This window comes from Canis lupus, chromosome 35 (assembly GCF_003254725.2).
Source record: "Canis lupus dingo isolate Sandy chromosome 35, ASM325472v2, whole genome shotgun sequence".
Classification (NCBI taxonomy): domain Eukaryota; kingdom Metazoa; phylum Chordata; class Mammalia; order Carnivora; family Canidae; genus Canis; species Canis lupus.
The window spans coordinates 5,059,404-5,083,097 of NC_064277.1; the positions used below are offsets into that span (position 1 = coordinate 5,059,404).

Consider the following 23,694-nt stretch of genomic DNA (forward strand, 5'->3'; position numbering starts at 1 on the left):
AGGCTTATAACTGTAATGTCCAGTTCTCCCAAATAAATCTATGAATTTGGAATCATTTTTATGAAAATCCCAACATCAGATGTTGTATTCTTCATTTTTTCTGCTGCCTTCTTCCTTCCCTGCCCCCTTTTTTGGGTTGTCGTTGTGTGATACTACTTCGTTTTGTAATTTGTATGGGAGAACTTTGTGCCAGGAATAGCCAAGATAGTTTTCAAATAGAACAAGGTAGAATGACTTAATGAACCAAATGCTTATTATAAGGTCATTTTAGACAATGTGGTATTGATGTTGGGAGCAAATAGTACATAAAAGTGAGTCATGTAGAAACTAGCAAGAAAGAAACAAAATTAGATTTCCTATCTCACACTGTACAGAAGCCATTTATATGTGTATCAAAGACTATCTTTATGACCTTGGGAAAGAGATGAGTTTTTTAAGCAAGACATCAGAACCAATAATTATAAAGAAAAAAACTGGATTTAGTCAAAATAAAACAATAACAACAAAAGTCTCATAAAAGCAACCATAAACAAATTGAAAAAGAGAATCCACAGAATGGGCAAAATATGTGAACAGGGCTTCACAGAAAAGGAAACCAGAATAAAAGATAAAGTTTTATAAGAATTCTGGGGCAGCCCTGGTGGCTCAGCGGTTTAGCGCCACCTTTGGCCCAGGGCGTGATCCTGGAGACCTGGGATCGAGTCCCACATCAGGCTCCCTGCATGGAGCCTGCTTCTCCCTCTCTCTGTGTCTCTCATGAATAAATAAATAAAATCTTAAAAAAAAATTCTGTTCTCACCGGTTATTGAGAAAGTATAAATTAAAACAAGTTAGCATTCTATGCTAGTCAGACTTTAAAATAGTAGTTTGCTGGTTGAGGGTGAAGAAACTGTGCTCATTTGGAGTATTAATGGTTAACCAGCCACTTCAGACAATTTAATACTATCTAGTTGACTTGAAAGTGCTTCTAACCATCTGATTTAATAATTTTTCTTCTAGATATATACTTTAGAAGAAGAGGTCATGTGCATGAAGAATTGTTAATAAGGATACTTGTTACATTGCTGTTTCTTAAAAAAACAACTCAAATGTGCATGAGAATGGATATGTAGCTGAGGGAATTATTCCTACTGTGGAATACTATATAGCCTTGATGAATGACCTAGATCTATATGTATGAATATGGATTAATTACAAAATCACTGATGAAGATTATAGAGTGTCTAGAGCTTAAAACTATGCAAAATAATATTGCTATTTAGACACACACAAGTAATATACTTCTTCAAAAATGTATGAGAATGATAAACATCAGATTTGAAATAGTTGTTACCTCTGAGAAGTGGACAGGAGATGGAATCACAGAGAGGTGCTCACTGGGTTTCAGCTGTATCATATTGCTTTAAAAAACAAAACCAAAACCCTGTATCACCTATAAAGTTGATCAGTTAGGTGGGCAGTCAAAATAATAGATAATCCACCACCACCACTCCCATTTTTCTGTATGGTTGAAATACTGCTTTTTGGGAGGCCAGAAAAAACATTGCCATGAAGTGAAGCAAGGGTAATCTATCTGGTAAGAAGTACTTATAATGAAGTATAGACTTTAAAATCATTATTGAAAGGCAAGCGCCGGGAGTATAAATCTGTTTGCAGCTGGAATGTCACACCACTACATCACCAGTACCAGAGCTAAGGGATCAATAATGGTAAAGCAGGATTCCACAGCCAGAACTGCTCCCGGACGTAAACAAAAACGGAAATACTCAAACTTCCTTTTGGTCCCATTCAGACTATATTTTCTGTGCTTCTTATTCAAGCAAGAGCCAGTCTTAGGATGTGGTTGGCTTTGGTCCTGCAGGTGAGCAGAATAATTAGGCAAAATCAGATTAATGCACCTTGAAGAGAAAATTTAAGCCTGATACATGGACAAGTCCTGAGCCTGTGTCGACCTACAGATTTTCTAAAATCAAATGGTGCCATTCTCCAGTTTTACTGCCAAACTTGTACTTGTATGGTTAATGCTAATCTTCTGAGCAACCCTAACTGTTAGTGCTGCTTTAGGGTGGCGTTCTTCTCTGGCATGTTAGCTGTATACCTGGTCCATGAGAAGGCAGCCAAAAATCAGAGTCTGAAGCAGTGTTTCAAAGACACAAAGCACTGCGGCTTGCTTCTCCAGAATCAGCAACTTTGCAATGACTAGTCACAGGTTTCAAGCAGCATCATGACCCCATACCACGTTTATGTGCATATGAAGAATTTGAAATTCTTCCAGATCACAACAGTCCTCAACCTTAAATTCTTTCCTCTCCCAGTTTCCACTCTATGAAGATGCACCCAGAGTACTGGTGTCTCTTTACCACAGGGCACGGCAGGACCCATCACTTCCCAGATCTGTCGAGTTCCCCCAGATGGAAGCCCATAGGCCCCAGCGATTTAGATCTTCTTTAATTTCTCTCAGTAATGCTTTGAAGATTTCAGTGTAAAATTCTTGAACTTCTTTCATTAAGTTGATTTCTAAGTATTTTTATTCTTTTTAATAGAGATTGCTTATTTTCATTTTTGGATTGTCCATTGCTAGCATATAGAAATACAATTGATTTTTATGTATTGGTTTTTAATTTTTAATAAATTTACAAAATTTTTATGTACTTCCTATATATCCTTCAACCTTGCTAAACTCACTTATTAGTTCTCATAGTTATTTTGTAGGTTTCTTAGCTTTTTCACACCGAATCACATCGTCTGCAATTAGAGACAATTTTCTTTCTTTCCAGTCTGTGTTTTTTGTGCTATGTAGAGCCTACAGGGAGTGGCAATAGGAGTGGTAAGAATAAACGTCTCCCTTTTAGTTCCTAGGATGTTTAGGGGAATGTCTTCAGCCTTTTACATTAAGGATGATATTAGCTGAGTTTTTGTAGATTTCCTTATCAGGTTAAGAAAGTTCCCTTCTACTTCTGCTTTGTTGAGAGTTTAGTCGTAAGTTTGTATTTTGTCAAATGCTTTATCTGTGGCCATTAAGGTGATCATGTGGCTTTTGTTCTATAGTCCATTAGTATGGTGTATTATTGCATTAGTTGATTTTCAGATTGCAACTGACCTACCTTGCATTTGGGGAATAAGTTTTGTAAGATGTTGTATACAGTCCTATATATATGTTTGTTGGTCAATTTGGTTTGGGATTTTTGTGTCTATGCTTATAAAAAATGCTGTTCCGTAGAGGGTGCCTTTTGTTTAGTTTTGTTTTTATGATGTCTTTGTTTGGCTTTACTGTTGGGTAATACTGGCCTCAGATAGAATGAGTTGGGAAGTGGTCTTTCCTATTTTGGGGCAGTGTTTTTATAGGATTTTTTTTTCTTTTTTTAAGACATTTTATGCAATTCATAACTGAAGCCATCTGAGCCTGTACTTTTCTTTGTGGGAAGACTTTACTAAATATACTTATTTACTTGCAAATCTATACAAATTTTCTCTTTCTTCTGGAGTCAGTTGTGATAATTTTTATCTTCCTGGGATATCTCCATTTCTTTCTTTTTTTTTTAAGAATTTATTTATTTATACATGAAAGATAGAGAGGCAGAGACACAGGCAGAGGGAGAAGCAGGCTCCATGCAGGGAGCCCAATATGGGACTCGATCCTGGTGTCCTGAGCCAAAGGCAGACACTCAACTGCTTAGCCACTCAGATGTCCTAGGATATCACCATTTCATCTAAGTTGCCTAATTTGTTGGCAGAGTTGTTCATAATACCTAGTATTTCCCTTGTAGTCCTTTGCTTAATTTCTGCCAGGTAGATAGTGATACCCTCTCTTTCATTTCTGATGTTACTTATTTGTGTTCTCTTCTTTTTTTAGTTGGTCTAGTTAAAGGTTTTATCAGTTTTATTGACCTGTTTGAAGAACTATCTTTTGGTTTCTTTGACGTTTTGGTTTGTTCTTGTTTTTGCTGTTGTATTGATTTCTGCTCACATCTTTATTATTTACTACCTTGTGCTTGCCTTGAGCTTAATTTTCTCTTGTTTTTGTTTCCCAAGGTGGAAATCTTAGATTATTGATTTTTTTTTTTTACTTTATTCTCTTCTAAATGGGTGTTTAAAGCTATAAAATTGCCTCTAAGCACTACATCAGCTGTTTCCCATAAGTTTTTCTATGTTTCCCATTTTCTTTCTATTCCAAATACTTTGATTTCCCTACACTTTTTTCTTGGACCCATTTTTAGAAATGTGTTGTTTGATGGCCAGTTTTGGAAAACTTCCAAAATTGATGATTTCTAATTTAATCCCTTGTCTGTGAACAAGATTTTTCTGTCTTTAGCTTTCATTAGTGTGACTATTAGGTGTCAAAGTAAGGATCTCTTTGTATATCTTTAATTCTTTCAAATTTATTAAAGCTTGTTGTGTGGCCTCAAACATGGTCTGTTTTACCTCAAACATGGTAAATGTTTGTGTGCACTTGGAAACAATATGTATCCTATTGTTCCTGGATGGATTTTTCAGTAAACGTCAGATAGTGCTGATAGATAGCATTCAGATTTTCTAGATCATAGCTGATTTTCTGTTTCATTCTATCAGTTACTGGTAGTTGTACTAAATCTCCAACTATAAACGTAGTATTGTCTATTTCTCCTTTCATGTATATTCATTTTTGCCTCATATATTTCAAGACTCTTTTAGATATATACATACATTCATAGTTATTATATCTTCCTGAAATATTACCCCTTTTCTCATAATAAAATGCTCCTTTCAGTCTCTGGTCATATTTCTTGGCTAAAAGTCTGTTTCCTCTAATACGAATACACTCTCCTGTGGTTACTATAGTCATGGTATATCTTTTTCTGCCCTTTTACTTGTATGCTCTTTTTTTTCTTTGAATCTAAAGTGAGTCTCTCATAGATAGTATATAGTTGCTTTTTAAAAAAATAAAATCTGGCTTGATAACCTCTGCTTTTTGTTAGGAGTGTCTAATTCTTTCATTGTGTAATTATTGATTTGGCTGGATTTAGTTTCTCAATCTGCTAGTTCTTTTCTGTTCATCTCTTGCTTTGTTCTTGTTTCTCCTTTCTGGTGTTCTCTTATGTTAAACTCTTTTTTTGCCCATACCACATTAATCTGTATGATTTTTTTTTAATCCGTATGATTTTTAAAACTATGTCTTTGGATTATTTGGTGATTGTTCTAAGGATTTTATATATATATGTATTTTTTTTTTAAAGATTTTATTTATTTATTCATGAGAGACACACAGAGAGAGAGAGAGAGGCAGAGACACAGGCAAAGGGAGGAGCAGGCTCCATGCAGGGAGCCTGACATAGGACTTGATCCCGGGTCTCCAGAATCACGCCCTGGACTGAAGGTGGTGGTAAACCGCTGAGCCACTGGGGCTGCCCTATAATATATATTTTAACTTCTCAAAATCTACTTACATTTAATACAATCAACATTTACATTTACACTTACATTTAATTCCAATCAACATATCACCTGTACTCCAGTATATCTCCATTTTCTCCCCCTTTGGGCTGTTAGAGTTCTGTATATTGTATATTGTTAGGTAGGTACAGTGCTATAACTTGTTTTATACAATTTTTGTTTCATTTAAAGAAATTGAGTAAAGAAAAATAATTTTTAATTAGTCTTTAATATTCACCCACATATTTACTATTTCCAGTGCTCTTCCTTTCTTTTCCTGGTTTTACATTGCTGTCTGGAGTCTTCTTCCTTTTAACCCATAAGATTTTTTGTAGTGTTGTTGGTTTTTTTTTGTTTTCCTTTTTCCAGACAGTTCTGCCAGCAGTGGATTTTCTCAGTATCATTTATTTGGGAATGTCTTTATTTTGCCTTCTTTTTTTTTTGTTTTGTTTTGTTTTGTTTTGTTTTGTTTTGTTTTGGAGGGTAATTTAGCTGGATATAAAATTCCTGGTTTCCTTATGGTGCTTTGTGTCATTCCCATTTTCTGTTTTCCATTGTTTCTAATGAAAAGCCAACTATTAATTATATTCTTATTCCCCAATACATGTTAACTTGTTATTTTCCTTGTTATTTTTCCTATTACTTCCAAGATATTTTTTGTTTTAGCTTCCATTGATTTATTATATCTCTGAAGAACTCTTTAATTGATATTAATTGGGTTCTGTTGAGCTTGAATCTATGAATAATTGCTTTTTATCATATTTGGAATATTTTCAGCCATTATTTAAAAAATATAGCACCATCTCTCTGTCTCTGTCTCTTTTTTTCTATCTTTTTTTCTCTCCTTCAATTTGGATAAAGTCTGTGTGATCTCTCAGTCTTCTTCCATCTCAGATCTGCTAGTGATTTTTTTCATTTCAGTTACTACTGTGTTTTTCAACTCTAGAATTTTTGTTTATTTGATAGTCTATTTCTTATTTCCTGTTTGAGTCATTTTCATCACTTTTTCTTTTCTTTACATGTGTTTTTTCCCAAGTCTTTAAATGTATTTATAATAATTGTAGTATTTTTCTGCTAAATCCAAATTATGGGACAACTGAAAGATGGTTTCCATGGACGGTTTTTACCTTAATGTGACTCCTATTTTCCTGGTGTTTTACGTTTATTTCAGGGTTTTAATTTTTTTCTGGGAATTTTTTTCATTTGTGTGTTTGTGTGTGTGTGTGTGTGTGTGTGTGTGTGTGTATGTATGTGTGAGAGAGAGAGAGAGAGAGAATGTTTTAAGCCACTTACCTGGGTGTAATCTGAGCAATCTTGTCAACCCTACATTGTGTGGCCACTGACTTCTCTGTTCCAACTATCTCCATCCCAGTTCTTATCTTTATTTTTGGCCAGACTTTATAGGGGCCAGTCTGCATAGTTTATCTGTGGGCCATGTTTTGGTTTAGACACCTCGAGCCCATAAGACTTCCACCCTCTGCATTCGATTTATGCTTGGTTTGGGAGTACATTCAAAGTTCAGACAGCTTTCAGGGCTACCCTAGGTTTTATTCTGTGCTAGTTCTCTTGAATGTCCACTGTATTTGGGGCATGTGGAGTGTTCATCAGACTCTTCAAGGCATGATCTCATTTCCAGAATCTCAGTCTCAGTTTAAATTTCTACCAGTTCCTCCATTCTGTCACATGCAGGACGCCAGCCTCTCACTAGGAGAGCTTCTGTTTCCTGGCTTGGGTTTTCTGCCCTTTGCTTCAAATCATGTCAGCCCCCTTGACAGCCAACCTGTAGGCTTTCGAGGCCAGCCCCATGGCGGTAGAACTACCGTGCTATTGGAGCAGTGGTGGGAGCAGCCCCAGGCAACAGGGCCACCAGCTTCCACTCTTACCCCAAGTTCAGCAATTCTTCATGGGTATATGTTTCTCAATCTGTTGTTTGCTTTTATTGGATTTCCAGAAGCCTGGAATGGTTTGACCACTTCCAAGTTTTATAGTGGTTTTTTTCAGTGGTAAGGATTTGTCAACCTTTCATTCCTCCAGAGCTGGAAGTCCCACTCTTCCAAGTCTGATTTAGTCCATTAAGATCAGTGGTGTGATCATTGACTCCTCTTTAAAATACTTGGCTTCTGGGAACCACTTTATTGGATCTCTTCCAACACCACTCCTTTATTCTTTCTTTGTAATCTCTGCTGGAGTCTTGTTCTGTCTTGTAAATGCGTATTTTAGGGCCCACTCCTCAAACGCCTTCCTTTTTTTCTTTATCCATCTTTATCTTTACTCCCTTCTTGATCTCAGATTTAATGACTTTTAATGCCTACAAATTCCAAATTTCTTTCTTTAGTATGCGTTCCAAATATGTAAATCAAATGGCCTATTCTGCTTCTGCTCTGAATGTCTTTAAAATGAACTCTTTTGTCTTCTCACATCCCAGTAAATGTCAACTCCACCTTTTCATTTACTCAGGCCAGGTATCTTGGTTAACCTTCACTTTTTGTGTTCTTTCATATCTTGCTTTCTGTCCATTAGGAAATCTTATTAGCACTCCTTTAAATTGGACTCCAAATGCAGCTACTTCTCACCAGCTGTACTGTATCACCACTCTAGTCCATGTGACACCTTCTTTCACTGGATTATCACAGTAGCCTACCAGTCATTCTTCCTTGTTTCCACAGGGTTGCTGAACTTATAATTCTGAGATGTAAAATAGGTACCATCTGCCCAAAACCTTTCCATGGCTTCCATCTTACTGAAAGCAAACCCCAAATATATACTTCCTACAGGGCACTAAATAATCCCTTCCCCACCCTCTATCCCCACCTCTAGCATTCTTGTACTGGTCTTCTCCATTTATCCCTTGTTAGCTCCACTTCAGCCTTGCTGGCCTTCTTGCTGTTCCTCACTCACGCAGCAGTGGCTCACCTCCTCCTGAACAACCTCTCTACCATAACCCTGTCCTCTTCCTGTGTTTTTTTTTTCTTTTTAGCACTTAAATATGTGTAACATCTTCCATATCTATTTAGCCTGACTTTTTCACTTGAATGTAAAATAGTAGAAATACTGTTTTTGGTATCCTCCTGTGTCCTCAGCAAAAGAAGCAGCCAGATGTAGGGTCTCCATATATATTGGTAGCATTGTTGGGATTGACTATGATTAGTGGAACTGGATTTTAGAATCCATTCAGTTCAGGGGCCTCCAGCCAGACTGTCAGGGTCTCTAAATCAGAATCTCTTATTTAGCAGATCTCAAAGTGAGTTTGTCCAACTTAGTTAAAATCTGCATATATTGACTACTACTTCCATGATAGTTTGTAGCTTGTTACGGTTTTGTATAAAAGTTACATTTGGCAGTGTTGTGTCTACCCTTAAATAGCCTTATCTAGATGGGGCTTTGGAGGATATATAAAAGAGTACTTTCTCGCAAAAAAAAAAAAAAAAAAACCCAACCTGGTTCATGCTGTCTCTAATGTTCATGCTAACCCTAACCCTAACCAAAGTTCCTGTTACCCCTTTGCACTGACCTTGAGTATTCCTCATTGGCATTCTGACAGATGCTACTGGGAGCCTGCATTGTGGAACTGGAATATGACTACCATAATAGCACCTGGGATCTCTGTGCAGGAGTTGAGATTTTGGGTTTTGGCCAAAGCAATTATATTCTGGTTCTTAAATGCTTTATTTGTTTTTCATTGGTCTAAGTATGTGTGTGCAAGTATATTCCTGTGTAGTTTTAATAGTCTTTTATGGGCTATAGAACAGTTTTGCTGCATTTCATCCCAGAGTGGGTTGTATTCCTCTGGTGGATGTACTCATAGCTTGAGCAGAGGACTTAGGTTTTCAACACAAAGGTACCTTCTTCATGAGTCATCTTGTAGTATATGGGATTTTCATCAAACTATCAGTGAAATCTGTCACAGATGTTACTTTTACTATGTGCCCGGTATATTCCAAAATTATTTAACTTAATTTTGGTAGGTTTTGGCTTTTTTGGTAAAACATTTAGATTTAAAAGTTCACACTTCGGCAAGGTTTTTATAATTTTTTTTTTTTTTAGGTTTTTATAATTTAAAGTACACGGAAGCTTGCCTATATACCATTGTCATTTCTAATTTTGCTGTTTTGTTATGAAAATAGGACCAGATTCCCAGCCTCAGAAATCTTGGTTTATCTATTTTGAGTTCCTGAACAGTTTCATCTTTGTCTCTATTCATTTAATAAAGCCAGACAGTAAAGCATAGCAGCAAACATTCTGACTCAGAACAGAAATTTCTTTATTATTTCTTCAAGCTCCCTCTTTAGCATTTTTGGTTTGTGTTGTCAGTGGAAACAACAAATGCTTTATTCTATTTTGAGGTATCTGAAGAGTAATACAGTTGTTATGAATATGTTTTTATAGGTTTTCAGTTGTAGCAGCTGTGCACGAAAAGTTCTCATTCAGCCTTGTTTATACATTACACACATATAGATCTGATTCAGTTTGTGATTTGTTTGTCAAGTATGCAAGAAGCAAGTGGTTTTATTTGTACCAGATACCATCCTACTCTTATTCAGAACAAAACACCAGAAATGTGACTTACTGGTAAGATTTCTAAATGACTTAACCTTCAAACATTTTTTAATCCATTTTTACTTGTGTAAAGTCGCATAAGAAAAAATGGATAGATGTGGTGAGTGTTGCCACTTACAGCCAAAGGAATCACTTTACTCTGTGTATAGATAGAATTCTGAATCTCACGTTAAGGAGGAAGAGGATGGGTACATAGGACCTCCGCACACCTTCATGTGTATGTACTGAGAGGCATCACGTTGCTGGAGTATCTGGTATTCTTATGGGAGGGGGAAGGTGTGGACCGTGATGATAACTGTTCCGTACATTTTTGTTGGGGCAGGTGGAAATCCACATTTACTAACAACCTAAATCATAGCATTTCTCCTTTGTTTTTGGTCAGAAGATTGACTTACATTTAACCCTTTGGGAAACACGGCCACTGAAAATTCTTACACCTTGATTCTACCTCCTTCAAGAATAAATTGATGAAGACCGAATAACACAGGATTTTACCAGTCATTATTGAAAGAATTCAGAGCTGAGATTCAGTGTGCCTATGGGCACCCATCTCCCGGTGAGCAGGGCTCTGAGAGCCTGGTGGAAGCCATCGAGGAGATGCCTTCTCCCGGCGAGGGCCAGGGGTGGGAGGGTGATCACAGACTCGAGCCTGCAGATTTCACCTCATCTGTTCCCCTGTGTGTGCCCCACGAGCGCCCCGGAGCATGTCTTCAGTTAGTTCCTTGAGTTTATTCCTTAACTAAATTCTCACATACAGAGGAAGATTGTTGACAACCCTTCTTGACGTTCATTGTTAAATTGCCCTCCATAAAATAACACATGCACCCCCTTAGCAGTTAAGAAAGTAGCTTCTTCACACCCTCGTAAGCCTGACCGACAGAAGTGACATCTTACCTTGGTGAGGTTAAACGTTGTCATAGGCTTATTGCCGTTTGTATTTTCATATACGAATTGCTTACTCACAGTTCTGCACCTGCTTTATCACAGTGCTGACCTTACTGATTTGAAAGGGCTTTTTCTGCAGTAAGATTAATAGCCTCTTAATCTGTACTTTCCATAGCTTGTCAGTTTTATTTGATGGTGATTCTGTAGATATATACACCTATATATATCCAGTCACATGTTTTCAGTGCTTCTGTTCAGACCTGCCACTGCCAGCTTTGGGCTGAAGCTTGGCAGGACCTTCCCTACTCTTCTGCCCTGGGAACCAGCGGGCTCTGCCCAGGGCGGGAAGCTCTGCCCGGGAGGAGGCAGCAGCGGTTGCAGATGTTTTCTGCCAGAAGCATCTTTTCATTCCCTGACTCATCCCAGGCTGAGAGCCGCCTAGGTTTTTTCCTGTTAAGTTTGTTCAATGAGGTATGACTCCCATGCGATAAAGGCCTAAATGTACAGCTAGATGAATTTTAACAAACACGTATACCTGTGGCACCCCCGTCTTGCTAGAGACAGAGAGAACATTTTCACCACTTTAGTTCCTTGTGCCTCCATCCATCCCCCTCTTCGCACCCCACTGCGGCCCCCACCCCAGCCACAAACGGCCACTGTTGCACAGGTGGGTTTTGCTTCTTCTGGGGCCCTATACAAGTGGAACCACATAGGACAGATCCCGTTGGGTCTCATGTCCTCTGCTCAGCCTGATGTTTGGATTCATCCGCGTTGCTACATGAATCCGTGGTAGTGCTCTTCTATTGGGAGCGGCAGTCCGTGGCGTGAGTATGCTTCCTTGTGTGCCTGCACTCTGCAGGGTTTCCTGGCCCTCACCTCGGGCTGCTGTGGACATTCTTGCATAAGGCTTACTGTTGCCCTTTGTTCCCATTTCTCTTGGGTACAATACCTAGGAAGAGAATTGCTGAGGTAGGAAGCGCCAGTTTTCCAGAGTGTTTGTGACATTTTCCATACTCGCCAGCAGAGTTTGAGAGTCCCAGGTGTTCTGCATCCTCATCAACATTTACCCTTGTTTTAATTTTAGCCAGCAGAGTCAGTCTTGAATTTAGGTAACATAAGCCGTCCAACTTTGTGCTGCTTTTTCAAGATTGTCCTGGCTATGTATAAAACTTTGGAGTCAGCTTTTTCAATTTCTATTAAAAAGCTTTGGGGGTGTTTTTATTGGGATTATGTTGCATCTGTATCAGTTTTGGAAAAATAGACAACTAAATTATATTGAGTCTGCCAACAGACACGTCTCTCAATTTAGAAGTATTCAATTTCTGTCCACCATGTTTTGTCATGTTCAGTATAGGTGTTTTAGGCATTTTTATTAAATATATTCATATTAATTTTGCTTTTTGATTATATTATAAATGGAGTTTTTTCCATTTTCTTATCATTTACTACTGTTATATAGAAATTCATAACATTCATTTGGATTTTTAAAATTTAATCCTGTGACTTTACTGAATTCACTTCTTTTTCCTAGTAGTTTATAGATTCCTTTATTTCTGAGTTTTTAAAATCAAGAATCAACATTGACTTTTTCTCGCGATTTTTTAATTACAAAAAAGTTTTAGACATCTAAGATGAAAGAATTTTACAGAGATCATTCATATGCCTAGTACATGTTCTTCCACAAACATTTTATTTTTTGGCCTGTTCTCCATCCATCATCTCATTTGTTGACACATTTCAAAGTAAACGCTGACTTCAGGGCATTTCCCTATACAAAACTTGATTAGCATGCATTTCATTAACTAGAATTTCGTATTGTTTATAGCTTTTTTCCTTTGATATAAAATTTTCTAACCATGCGATGCACCAGTCTTAAATACGATACCATTTGCTGAGCTTATTAATAATAACAAAGGCACAGACATACCTGTGTACTCCAGAAGTGCTTATTAAGCTAGAAAGCTGTCACCGCAGGAAGTTCTCTGATGCTCCCCCTTAATCCCCCAATCAATTCCCCACCAACCTTTGTTTTGCTTTCATTTTTTTTAACAGGGTATGGGGTTTGTTTGTTTGTTTGTGGCCTGTTTAAGAATTTCCATTTAAATGGAATTATGCAATGAGTATTCTTTTGAGTAAGACTTTCTCATTTAGCATGTTTTTGAGGCTCAGCTATGTTCTTGTATGCATCACTAGTTGAATGCTTTCTTTTGTTAGAAGATACTGTCTGTACTTACCACACTGTGTCCAGTCACTTGGTGGAACTTTGGGCTCTCTCTGGTTTGGGGCCATTATGAACCAAGCTGCTATAAATAGCTTTGTACAAATCTTTTGCAGACCTATGTTTTCATTCCTTTTGAGTGAGTAATTAGGATTAGAATTACTGGATCATTGGCTAGGTATTTGTTTAGTTTTATAAAATGCTGTCAGACCTTTTACCAAAATGGCTGTACCATTTTAAAATCTTCCCAACAGTGTGTGAATATCTCAGTTGGTCATCATTGGTGTGTTTTCATGTTGGCCATTTTAATGGGTGTGTAGTATCTCATATTTTTTAATCTATCTGTTCCTCAAGAATGATGATATTCATCACTTTTCACTGTGTTTATTGGCCATTATCATGTCTTCTTTTGGAAATGCGTGCCCAGAACTTTTGCCCGCTTCTTAATTCTATTTTGTCGTCATTGAATGATAAGAATCCTTTATTAGACATTGGGACCAGTCCTTGAAGATATCTTTATGGACAGTATCTCCAATATATGACTTGTTTATACATTTTGTCATCATGGTGTTTTGATGAAGTCTGGTTTATCAGTTTTCTTTCTTTCAGGTTAGTGCTTTTTTATCACCTAAGGAAGCTTTGCCTCGAAGCCAAGTCACAAAGTTGACATCCTACAGCTTTTATAATTAAACTTGTAATAAATCTTGAATCAATTTCTGTGTATAGAAGTTGTGATAACAGTTGTGATTCACTTTTTTTTTTTTTTTTTTAACCTATAGATAACCAGTATCGCAGCACCAATTACTGGAAGGACTCAACCAAATAGATTGCTTTGGAAGCTTTTCCTACCAAAAATAAATGAATGAATGAATCTATGGTCATATCAGTGAGAGTCTACTTCGGGCTCCCTTGCTATCTGCTCTATGTCAGTGATCTCTCTGTAGGCCTTGTATCAGGACCATACTCTTTGAAATCTGTTGCTTTATGGTAGTAGGTCTCAAAGTAATGCTGTACAGCTACTTTTTTCTTTTCAAGATTCCCTAGGGTTTCTTTTCAGGTTGTTGCTTTTCTATGTGAATATTAAAATCTTCTTGGCAGTTTACACACAAAAGTTTACTGGGATTATTATTGAGATTGTCTGAATTTGAGATGCATTTGAGAACATTTATTGTTTAACAATATTCTTTTAATTCATGAACATCTTTTCTTTTGGTTTTATTGAAAGAGAATTGACATACAGCATTGTATACGTCTAAAGTGCACAGGGCAACCCCAGTGGCTCAGCAGTTTAGCGCCGTCGTGAACCCAGGGCATGATCCTGGGGACCCGGGATTGGGTCCCACATCGGGCTCCCTGCATGGAGCCTGCTTCTCCCTCTGCCTGTGTCTCTGCCTCTCTCTCTCTCCATGTCTCTCGTGATTAAATAAATTAAAAAAAAGTGTAAAGTGCACAGCATAATGACCTGATGTATATTTTGCAAAATGATTACCACAGTAAGTTAACATCCATCATCTCATATAGATACAAAAAAGGAGAAAAAAATTCTTTTCCATGTGATGAGAACTATTAGGATCTACTCTCTTAGCAGCTGTCAAATGATACCATACAGCAGTGTTAACTAGTCACGTTGTACATTAAATCACCAGTACTTATTTATCTTATAACTGGAAGTTTATACCTTTTGGCCACCTTCATCCAGTTCCTGCACCTCCCTCACCCCCTGCCTTGAACATCATTTAGGGATGTTTGTGTAGAGGACAACAGTAGTTTCTCCCACCAGCAGTTGGGGCAAGCACACTCACTGTCCATCATAAAAAAAAACTCAGCTTCCCAAGCTCAATATTCCTCTCATAACATAAACATTGTATGGCCCTCGTGTGTCATCCTGTGGAACTGGGGCTCGGGGAACTGTAAAAAGAAGATGCTGGTACTCTGACTATTCAAATTGCTGTGAGTAGCAGAAGTCCTCTTATCTGTGACTCTGGAGTCTCTTGCCTCCTCCCACATCCATGAAACTGGCAGGCTCACTTGTTAGCTTGCAAATAGTGTAAAATCACAAACCAGTCGCAGTTCTTAACAGTTTCAGTTATGGTGACAGGAAGCTGACAAGGATGTGGTTTTCTCAAAGGGAAGGATGAAAGCCTCCTGGGTCAGTTGAAGAGATTTGAGGGAAATCCATGAAGATCAGTAGCTTGACATGTTGACCAGCTCCTCAACCTGGCAATAAATGGTTGTCTACTTCATTGTGGGAGGTGATTGCACACTGACCTCCTTGCTACGTGGTCACATTGGATCACAGCTGCCAAACACTGCTCTGATTATTGTACCTCCTTCCTGGACAGGAGGACATCCTCACTGGTTTGATGGGCAGACGGTACTGGCCCTTCTCGAATGGTTAAAGGACCGAAAGTCACAACCTCGATGGGCAGAAAGCAGGTGGATTGTTAGGACTTTGGCTGGTTCTCTTGGGAGATGAGGGGTTGGGACTTGTTAAAGCAGGAACAGCGAGGAAGCCCTGCTGCACCGTTTCTCCAACACTGTCATGCCACCATCAGGTCTATCGGGAGGTGACAGTAAAAGGCTCAGGTTTTTTTTTTGTTTGTTCAGTGGGTTCTGGCTGCCAGAGGGGTAGGTTTGGCCCTCTTGGAGATTTCCCAGAGACAGACAAATACCAGTGGGAAAATATTGATGATACAATGACTGGTATTCCTGGGGTTTTGACTGCCCCAAATTGGATTTCTAGTGTTGATGAAGGTGACCCACTAAGGAGTGAGAAGCCCTAAAAGTTGGAGATAAATTGTTGCCATCAGCCTCTCTGCCTGGAAAATTCTCCCCTGGCCTTTCTGCTAAAACCATGTAAGATGTCAGGACAGTGGAGCATCGAATAGCCATAGTTTAGTCACACGCCGTGAAATTGCTGCTCAGCAAGTCAGGCTTGAATCAACCAAAATGTGCAGACTGGCCCCAGCCAGATGAGACTGCTGAAATCAGTGATGTCAGTGATGGCCTTGCCACCTGGTAAAGGGCTTCATTACAATGGACTGAAAACACTAGAAGTGTGGTTGAGCCAGGAGGAGCTGCCGTGCTACTCGAATGTGCTTACTTACCAATACAGCACCTTTCCCTCTCTCTGCACCCCTGACCCTCTCTCCACCTCTGCTTGGACCCCAGCTGCTTTAGGGGAAGATGTTTAGGGGTCTGACCAAGCCCTGCCTGTCCTCAAAGGGGATTGCATACACATCCACCCCATATTCTAGGAACTTTGGACAGGGGAGGAGCTCAAACATTTTTAAATCTCTTGAGTACAGCCACCCAAGTCACCATCCTGTCCAGTCTTGCAGGAGTAGGTGGGACCTGAATTCAGCTGATGGGCTTTGGTCAAGCTTTGTACAATGGGGGAAGAAGTTAACGTGACCTCTTGGGTAGAGCGCATTGGGTCAGTTCAGTGTCCTGTTGCTATATATCGGAATCTGTTGTGGGAATTGATGTGTTGGTACTACAGGCTTCCCTATCCTGTAAGTTTCAGGGAGGAGTCTCCCAATCAGAAGGAACTTTGTGTAGATTGTAGTACATCTTTGGGGGTATGTAAGTTCCTCTGCAGATTGCCCATAGTGAGTAGGTTAGGATTTAGACTGACTGCCCTTGCCCTCTGGAATCACAGCTTTCACTCTATGGGTAGTGTCCTGGTAGGCATGTCAGAGGCCTCGGTCTCAAAAGCCTTGCCTGCAGTATCACCACCAGCAAGAGTGACTGACTCCCAACAAAATTGAGAGGTCTACTTGCTTTGTAAAGTAGCAACTTTATGGGCAGACTCATGGTTTGGACCCCCGTGTGCACTCAACAATAATTTTTCTCTCTTTAACCCCCACATGAGAAAGGAAGTCCAGTGCTTTATTGAGCTTTGGAGGTTGGAGACAGTGCATGCCTCACTTGGGCATTATTCTACTTGGTCCATTATATAGGCCAACTTGCAAATCAGCATCCTCTGAGGCCAAGTCTAGCAGGTTGTGTTGGAAGCTGTCCAGAGGTCTGCAGCTGTCTTGGCTGCAGGTACACCCCTTTTGAAAGGCAGCTAGCTTGTTCTCACCTTGCTGCCAGGCCCTCGTCGAAATTGAATGCCTGTGCCATGGAGGTCTTGTAAGTCTCAGGCCCAATACTCTAATTTTGAGTGGTGAATTTGGAATCAGTGACTACCCCAATGGGAAGGGCCCAACAGGCCTGGATTGTTCAACGGAAATGCCGTATTGAAGAACTAGATGCCTGGTCCCAGTGGCACGTTAGCTTTATGTGAAAAGTGGAAGGAACCTGTATCCCCCGCTCCTTCACCCTAACCCAAGCCACTGGCTCAGTAGGATCCTTGATTCGCAGAGTTCCCTGAGATGCCAAGCCTGGTTCACTCATGGTTCAGTTGAGCTGAAAACTGATGGTGCTTCATCCGCATCACCTGCTCTTGAGATGGGAAGCGGTTGCTCTGCTCAGTAGGCAAACCTCAGGGCGGTGCTCAGTGCTCTGCTCAGTTCTGCCCTTGGTGAACCCTGTGAGATGTGGACTGGCTCCTGGGCTGTGGCTTAGCCTTCGGTCTGCCACTTGGAAAATTCTGGACTGTTTTGAGTCACTCATGTAGTTGCTCATGTAGACACCCCTGGTAAGTGCCTGCTGTCTGATGAGACCAGCTGGAATCAAGCTGCTGGTTAAGCCGGCACCATCTAGGCTGTCATTGTGCCAGACATGACAACACATCTGCCATCACAGACTGGAGGCCTTATAAAAGCTCTCCTGTTTCTGGTGCACACGTGACCACTGCATGTCCAACATAACGATTCCTGCCAAACATTTACCTAATTGCCTGACAGGGGACCCATATCACATGGGCCTTTGCCCCACCTGCCTCTTGGCAGGCTGATTACATGGGACGTTTGAGCCTTACTCAGAGCTAATGGGTGCCTCCCGACTCTGGACACTTTCACTTATGATGTTGCTGTTCTAGTGCGACTGGCCAGCTTTGGCCATACCTAGTGACCTGTGAAACTAATCTGTGCCATATTTTCAGCCTCCCAGACCATGTGCAGTCTGACATCAGTATACCTTTATCTCCAGTGCCACTTAGTAATAGACTTACCATTAAGGCATTCAGTGGGCCTTCCATGTTCCCTACCATCCACAGATAGCATATGGCATCAGGGGGAATTGGACTAGGCTCTTCGAAACCCATGCAGAAAGGTTTCTGACTCTGTCTCCTTCATCTCATCCCCTCCTACTCTAAACATAGCAAAGCAATTGGATCACTGAATATAGGTTTCCCCAGGAAGGGATCATTTCATCTTAGCCGCTACCTGGGTTTTGATTAGGACAAAAGTTATGAGACGTTTTTTATATATCCATTTCAAAAATTCTAGATTCCATCCTTGATCATTCATGGGTATCTTTTTTCCCATAACAGCAACTGCAGACTGCTTTGGGTGACAGCCGAGCCAATGGGGATTTAGGGAATTTGAATTTAATTCTGCTCTAGCCACCTGAATTAATTGTCTTGCTGGACTTATAGGGGGAACCTAGATTATTAGGATAACGACCACTTATTTTAATCCTGCTGCTCACTGAGTTACCAACAGGGTCCACATTGGCCAAGGTGGAAGACTGTGTGAGCTGCAGAAAAATGCCCTCACTTCTCCTGTACCTGGCCCTTCATTGCAGAGGTCTGGGTGTGGGTAAGGTGTGATTGACAAGCAGGTGCCGTAATAGGAACATGTGGTGTTGGAGGGAAGGCACCAGTGCTGACACTTGGGGAAGAGAGCTGGGTGTGGTTCTCTCAAATTTTTGCAAGGGACTGCTCTCAGGCGGTCCCTCCGAAAACCAAGGACAAGATAATTATTTTAACTGAACCGTAAGCCATAACAAACTGAAAAGCTGTGTTGGAGGCACTTTCAGTGTATGGAAGGGCCACTTGGAGGAACCCCAGTCACCGAAAACAATACTTTCCAGGACCAACATGTGCACCATTGGGACTGTATTTGTATAAAATCCAGAAATTAACATGTTTCTCTCCCACACACGTGGTGACTTAGACCCTGAGGGTGGTCACTGAAGACTTAGAAGTGGTTAAAGAAAAGCAGCCAGTAGGTCATAGAACCCTCATAAGACTGTGGAGATCTCCAAAATGAGGCTACTCTTGATTACTCAGAGCAAATTGCTGGAGGGATAATTGACTTACTATTTCCTGCAGAGAGTTAGCCCTACTATGAGAGCCATAGAAAAAGTAGTAGGAAATTTGTTGCTGGCTTTCTCTGAAGTGAGCAGTAAAAATGCCTTGGCCCTGGAAGATGTTCAAGTCAGCCTCAGCTCACTGGCCGGGGTTGTATGGATGCTAGAATTGCTCTGGATTTCCTCCTTGTGGGCGAAGACAGAGCTTATGCAATTACTAATGCGTCCCGTTGTACCTGTATTAATGCCCCAGAGCAAGAGGAAAAATCAATTCAGAAACTTAAGGAGAAAGCCACGTGGCTTTTTGAGATAGATCCTAATTGTTTATGGGATTTGTTCAGCCACCTGGGTCCAGGACACTGGAGGCCTGGTTAAAGACAAGACCGCCGGGTAGCTCATTCTGATGCTTGGAGTCCTACAGATAGTAGCTTTAATTAAGTGCTGTGTGAGATAAATTGAATGGATTTGGTCCCAGCCTCTAATGGTCAGATTGATCACAGCAGCTGATGGAGTGGTATACTTAGGAAAATGTGCCAGAAGCCAAGACAGTGTGAATACAAGGGGTAGAGAGCGTTGGTGCACAGTTCTCGAGGGATCTCTTGCATTTCCTTATGTCTTGGGAACAGAGACTGCGAGTTTGTCCCAGACCCTTTTCAATAATATTGGTATAGCAAACAGTCTTGGAGACACAGTGGCTCCTTTCAGACCTTAGGGTAGATTTGCTGACAGCTTTGGATGATCAAGGAAGGGTAGGCATCCTAACTGACCGTTGAAAGATTTTGGTTTCCCAGGCTGAGAGTTACGCTCCTGTCTTGCCTGCCTACTGGATGAGCAGCTGTCACCTGGCCCTCTTTCTATTGCCCTGTAGGAACTGGGGCTCAGATGACTGGCACCACCAAATGCTGATACTCTGACAATTGCTATTGCTCTTGCTCTCTCAGTAATAGAGTATTTCTTCTCTGATGAGAAGCATTAGAGCATCCATGAAAATGTCAAAAGCTGACTCAGCAGATTGTAAATAGGTAAAATTTCAGTAAAAATTCTTAGTTATTGGAGGTCTGTTGCAAAAAATTCTTCCAACTCTGCTTTCTCTGAAAATAATATTTTCTTTAAACAGCTTTTATGAGATTAATTCACCTTCTAAACAGTTCACCCATTTAAATTGTACAGTTCAGGGCAGCCTGGGTGGCTCAGAGGTTTAGCACAGCCTTCGGCCCAGGGCGTGGTCCTGGAGACCTGGGATCGAGTCCCACGTTGGGCTCCCTGCGTGGAGCCTGCTTCTCTCTTTGCCTGTGTCTTTGCCTCTCTTTCTCTCTCTCTCTCTCTCTCTCTGTGTGTCTCATGAATAAATAAAATCTTTTTTAAAAAATTGTACATTTCATTGGCTGTGGTTTATACAGTGTTGCATCCATCACCACAGTCCATTTTAGACCATTTTCATCACTTCAGAAAGAAACCCATATCCACTAGCTGTCACCTGCTTATACGCCCACCTGCATGGCCTTCTCTCCCCACCATTGCCCCCCATTCCAGCCCTAAGCAGCCACTAATTTGTTGTCTGTCTCTAAAATCACCTGTTCTGGACATTTCTTAGAAATGAAATCATATAATTTATGGCCTCTTGTGACTGGCTTCTTTTACTTGGCCTAATATTTTCAGGGTTTATCCATATTGTAGTATGTGACAAGTACTTCATTTCTTTTTACAGCTGAATATTAATCCCTCATGTAGACACATATGTATTATTTGGTTTATCTAGTCTTCAGTTAATGGACTTTTGGGTTGTTTGTACCTGTTTACTATTAACAAATAATGCTGCTATAAACATTTATATACAAGTTTTGCTGGGGACAGAAGTTTCCTTTCTCTTGGGTGGATACCTAAAAGTGAAATCGCTAGGTCATATGGTAACTGTATATTTAACTTTTGGGGGATCTGGGGTGCCTGGGTGGCTCGGTGGTTTAGTGCCTGCCTTCCTCCCAGGGCGTGATCCTAGAGTCCCGGGATCGAGTTCCGCATTGGGCTCCCTGCATGGAGTCTGCTTCTCCCTCTGCCTATGTCTCTGCCTCTCTCTATGTGTGTCTCATGAATAAATAAATAAAATCTTTTTTAAAAAAAAAACTTTTGGGGGAATCTGACAGATTGTTTTTACAAAATGACTGCCCCATTTTACATTCCCACAAGCAGCATATAAGGTTCATTTCCTCTACATACTTGCCAACACTTGTCTTTTTTATATAGCCATCCTAATTGAGTATGAAGTGGTGTCTCCTTGTGGTTATGATACACGTTTCCCTGCTGGCTAATGATGCTGAACATCTTTTCGTGTGCCTGCTGCCCATTTGTACATCCTCTTTGGAGAAATCTCTATTCAGATCCTTTGTCATTGTTAAACTGGCTTATCTTTTTATTATTGAGGTGTAAGACCTTTTGTATCAATATAGGTCTCTTACCAGTTATAATTTGCAAAAACTCTGTCCTATTTTGTGCGTTGTCTTTTCACTTTCTTGATGGGGTCCTTTGAAGCACAGAAGTGTTTCATTTTGATGTCCAGTTTATTCTTTTGTTGCTTTTGCTTTTGGTGTCATGTCTAAGAAATCATTGACTGATCCAGTTTAATAATTTTAACTCTTACAAATAAATCTTCGATCCATTTGAGTTAAATTTTGCATATGGTATGAGGTAAGAGTCCAACTTGATCTTTTGCATGGGGATATCTAGCTGTGCCAGCATTATTTGTCAAGGACTGTTCTTTCCCCCATTGAACGGTCTTGGCACCTTTGTAGAAACCATTTGACTTATACAAAACCATTACACAAGGGCTTATTTCTGGGCTCTCGCTCTCTCTTTCTCTTTCTCTTTTTTTAAGATTTCATTTATTTATTTGGGAGAGAGAGAGAGAACGAATGGGAAGCAGAGAGAGGGAGAAAGAGACTCCCCGCTGAGCAGGGAGCCTGATGTGGGGCTCAGATCCCAGGACCCTGAGATCATGACCTGAGCCGAAGGCAGACGCTTAACCAACTGAGTCACCCAGGCTCCCCTGGGCTCTCTTTTCTATCCCATTGGTCTCTATACCTGTCTGTATGCCAGTTTCACACTATTTTAATTACTATAGATTTGTAGTAATTTTTGACCTATAGAAGTGTGAGTCTAACTTTTTTTTTTTAAGATTATTGTTCTTCCTTTTGAAGAGCTATATAGTCCCTTGCAATTCCATAAAGATTTTAGGATTAGCGTGCCACTTTCTCCAAAGAAGTCATCTGGAATTTTACTAGGGATTACATTGAATGTTTAGGTTAATTTGGGAAATACAATAATAGTAATATTGTTACGTATCCTGATCCATGAACATGCAGTTTCTTCCCATTTCATTAGGTCTTTAATTTGTTTCAACAATGTTTTATAAATTAAATGTTTCCATGTAACAGATTAGTACCTTTTTTTGCTGAATTTATCCCTAAGTATTTTTTCCTTTTGATGCTATTTTGAATGGACCTGTTTTCTTTATTTCGTATTTGGTTTGATCATTGCTACTATATACAATGAATTCAGTATACTGGTATACAATTTAGTTTTGTATTCTACGATCTCGCTGAACTTGTTTGTTTTAATAGTTTTTATTGGACTCCTTACCATTTTTCTGTATCATGTCATTTGCAAGTAGAGATAATTTTACTTCTTCCTTTTCAGTGTGGATGCTTTTTTATTTCTTGCCTAATTATCCAGCAAGAGCTCTAGTATAATTGTCGTGTAGATATGGCAAGAGTACATACACATCCTTGTCTTCCTGATCTTAGGGGGGAAAGCATTCAATCTTCCACCATTGTGTGTGATGTTAGTTCTATGGTTTTTGTAGATGCCTTTATCAGGTTAAGGAAACTTCTGTTTCTATTTCTAATTTATCGTGAAGTGCTATTAAATTTTCTCAAGTGCTTGTTCTTCATCTGTTGAAATGAGATGTGATTTTTTTTTCTCTTTATCCTATTAATGTATAGCAAATTAAATTAATGAATTGGTTTTCAGATGTTAAGTCAACCTTGAATTCCTGGGATAAATCCTTCCTGACCATGATGATTTTTTTTTTTTACATATTGCTGGATTCAACTGCTCATATTTTGCTGAGGATTTCTGTGTCTAAATTTGTAAAAGATACTGATCTCTAGTTTCTTATTATGTCTTGGCTTTGTTATCAAGGTAATACTGGCCTCATAGAATGAGTTGTGAAGTGTTCTCTCTTCTAATTATTCAAAGAGTTGGTCTTAATCTTTCCTTTAAAAATTTGGTAGAATTCACCAGAAAAGCAATCTGGTCCTCCTGCGCTTTTTCTTTGTGGGAAGTTTTTGTTTCATTTTGTTTTTGTTGTTGGTTTTGTGTTTTGGTTTGGTTTGGTTTTTTTACACATTCGATCTTTTTGTTATAGGTCT

General features: G+C 39.7%; 1 protein-coding gene and 1 long non-coding RNA gene across 8 annotated transcripts in view; both read left to right on the forward strand.

Moving 5' to 3' along the window:
* Window positions 1-23,694, forward strand: part of CDYL (chromodomain Y like) — a 229,924-nt gene that overhangs the window by 126,328 nt on the left and 79,902 nt on the right. The window lies entirely within an intron of this gene.
* LOC125754407 (uncharacterized) lies at window positions 10,317-13,940 on the forward strand. The gene is made up of 2 exons (XR_007408504.1): window positions 10,317-10,522; window positions 13,849-13,940. It is a non-coding gene; the product is annotated as an uncharacterized LOC125754407 (long non-coding RNA).